Source organism: Ursus americanus, chromosome 3 (assembly GCF_024610735.1).
Source record: "Ursus americanus isolate L20-20 chromosome 3, mUrsAme1.1.p, whole genome shotgun sequence".
Taxonomy (NCBI): domain Eukaryota; kingdom Metazoa; phylum Chordata; class Mammalia; order Carnivora; family Ursidae; genus Ursus; species Ursus americanus.
This window is the reverse complement of record NC_142129.1, coordinates 56,203,186-56,206,590: the sequence shown is the minus strand read 5'-3', so window position 1 is coordinate 56,206,590 and position 3,405 is coordinate 56,203,186. Positions and strand designations below refer to the sequence as shown.

At 41.0% G+C, this 3,405-nt stretch overlaps 1 non-coding gene across 1 annotated transcript; it reads left to right on the top strand.

Moving 5' to 3' along the window:
* Positions 1–2,995: 2,995 nt before the first annotated feature.
* On the top strand, positions 2,996–3,102 carry LOC123789720 (U6 spliceosomal RNA). Its single transcript, XR_006778885.1, has one exon. It is a non-coding gene; the product is annotated as a U6 spliceosomal RNA (small nuclear RNA).
* Positions 3,103–3,405: the final 303 nt, after the last annotated feature.

Below are 3,405 nucleotides of genomic sequence, written 5' to 3'. Positions count from 1 at the left end.
CTCCTCCAGGAATCAGAAACACCAGGGAGAAAAGGATGCCGGCTGAGGGGCTTGAATGACAAAGCCACTAATGAATTGTGCGAACAGAAGCGTTTGGGGAGCATGAGCCCGGTCTCCTTGTTAAATTGTGCCTGATGCTGGACACCCTGTGTCGCTACTGTGTTATCACAGCAAGCATAACATTCAGGATTCCTTTATGAACTATGTGAGAAGCCACTAAAAGCATTCTCTGATGATACAGTCAGCTCTGGGAAAGACATCTGAGCTTTAATCAAGAAATGTATGTGGGCGAACGTTGCTGGTATCTTGTTTAATAGACACAGGTAACATGTCCTCCTTTCAAATGTGCTTTCCATGACATGGAGTAGATTTAGAGAGATTTACAACAATGGGATTGGCATGACGGTAGACTTCCTTAACCCAATCTTTTATGGAGATCTTTATGTAGTAAAACATCCGATTACGGGCTCAGCACAATCATTTTTGGAACATGATCCTGTATTTCAGAGCACCTCATCATTCAGAAAAATATCTTTGTTTTAATCCTTCCTGATACAAATTAAATTCGCTTTGGCGCTCAAGGGTTATAGTAAGTGTAGCACACGCTCCTTTGTGCTTGCTTCACAGAACCTCCAGCCGGAACCAACCAGCCAAGACTTCTTTCATCTTACCAGCAGGCGGAGAAGTTCAAATGAAATGTATGACCATCTTTCCACAAACGCACATCTGTATTGGATTTGTTTATCTCTGCGTAAATACGTGTGATGAAAACAGTATGTCATGGTGGGGTTTTCTCAGTGGAGGGCTGTAAGTTACACAAACACGGAGTATGCTGTGGTTTGGGGAGCTTTTACCTTGTTGCATTGCCATTTATATAGTTTGGATTATGGCATCTTCCTTTGCCAAGTGTCAGGAGTTACTTCTTGCTGAAAAGAACTGAGGTCAGTCGAAAATTAAGCAGATCTTAATTCATTTGCCTTTTATTTCTTTTACTCGTAATCTATACTACAAACCATCCGCTCACAAAAAATGTCAATGCCTCAAGGTCAACATCTCCTATGCTTCAGTCCATAACTCCTTAGTGAGTTCCTAAGCGTGCCACAAAACTACAAAAATATATATCATAAACTTATATAAGCCTCAAGCTTTAAAAGCTGATGGCAATTTACTTTAGGAGACTATGTTAAAATAAGAATCGTAGGCTATGTGTCAAAGTCTTCACGTTTGATTTTGTTGATGCTAACATGATCTATGTAAAAAGATGATAACCCAGATTAAAGGTCTGGTCTCTAACCCAAACTGTTATCTCTATATGACACTCAAACACACTACAGACATTGGGTAACTGTGGTTACTTTTTTGTGTCCTCTTGACTGAGCTAAGGTGTGCTGAGATAGCTGGTAAAATACTACTTCTGGGTGCACCTATGTGTGTCTGGAATAGATTAGCATTTGCATTGGTAGACCGAATAAAGAAGGTCCACCTGCTCCGATGTGTGTAGGCATCATGCGGTCCCTGAGGGGCCTGAAGAGAACAAAAGGTGTTGGAAGGGTGAATTTGCCCCTGCTTAAGATGGGACATCCATTTTCTCCTGTCCTCAGACTTTAGTGCTCCAATGTCTTGGGCCTTCAACTTGGATTGGGGTTTACACTGGCTCGTCTGGTTCTCAGGCTTTGGGTTTGGATGGGAACTACACCATTCACTGTCCTGGGCCCCCAGCTTGCTGACAGCATGTCGTGGGACTACTCAACCTCCCCAACTGTGTGAGCCAGTCCCTCATAATAAACCTCTTTCTATATTCCACATGTCCTATTGGTTCTATTTCTCTGGAGAGTCCTAATTCAATGACTCACTAAAATAATACCCTAAGTTCCTATAGCCTTATGGAGCTCCTAGAACAACCATTAAGCTATTGGCCATTTATTTAACTTTAATATCAAGTTAAATGTATTTAGTATTAGAAGTCAAACAGAGACCTATGTAGAATATTGGAAGACACAGGTTCTCCCTTTGAATTTAAGACTCCATTTTGGATCAAAAGTTGAGTAGTAAAAAGTCTCATTAGTATGGCTCTTGAAAGTTTTCTCTCCATTCTTGTTTCCACTTGAGTAAAACGAATGTGCTAATATCAATACAGTGCTTAAAGTGTAGCAGCTTAGAAAGGACTCTCAGCATAACGTCTAGAGTTGTTGAATCACTATGTTGTACACCTGAAACGGATGTAACATTCTATGTAAACTATACTTCAATAAAAAAAGGGGACTCTTAGGACACAGTGTATGCTGTGGTGGGAAGGGTGATTTCCCCCTCCTTTCGAAGATGCCCACCTCTGAAGCCCTGGAATTTGTGATTCCGCTGCTTTACATGGTTTACGGGACTTTACAGAGGTGGAATGAATTTGAAGGATCCTGAAACAAGGAGAGACACCTGGATGATCCAGGTGGAACCAATCTAATCACTTGCGTCTTTCTCTCAAAGCAGAGAAACTTCCCAGCTCCGGTCAGAGATGTGTCCACAGACGGAGAGTCAGAGGGTTGTGGGTTGAGGATTCTACCCGTTATTCCTGGCTTTGAAGGTAAAAAGAGGTTTCAAGCTGAAGAATGTGGACAGACTACAGAAGCTGGAAGCGGAACAGAGTATGGGTGAGTTGAAATTGGTTCAATAATTTCCTAACGTTAACGGGTACAACAACTCACAGGCTACTTGTTTAAAACGCATCTCACCAGGCCTAACCTCAGGCATTCGGATTCATTGTATCTAGTGTGGGGTTAGATCTAGGGTGGGATTCATTATATCTAGTCTTAAAGTTAACTCCATTTGGACAAGAGTTTATTAAGATGAGTTCAAAAAGCCATTCTAGCTTGATTAAAAATAAGTTGCCATATGTAAGATATAATTTGGTAGTCTTCTTTTCCATATTCATACTACAGAATCAGGGAAAAGTGACATATACATAAAGGTACTTACTTTTGACTGCATATAAGTTAGTTAGCTTGTGCTCACTTTGGCAGCACGTATATTAAAATTGGGACAATACGGAGAAGATTAGCATGGCCCCTGCACAAGGATGACACACAGATTCTTGGTGTTAGCTTGATAGCTCCCTTCTAGAAAATTCACCAATTTTGAACCTCAGTTTTTGAAAACTTCACCAGGGGTACTTGATCAGAAGGAATAAGAATGTCCTCTTTCAGGACATTTATTATACGTGTTTATTTGTTTAATGTGTGTTTTCCATGCTTGTCTGTAAATTCCATTAAAGCAGACAACATGGGTACCTTATTCACATCAGTAGCTCCACCCCCTAGCAAAAGACCAGACCCCATCAATCAAGAAGTACTTTCTTTTCAGATAAATGAGAAGTGCACAAGTGTAGTTAATGGTAGGAGAGGTGCAGGGCAGGGT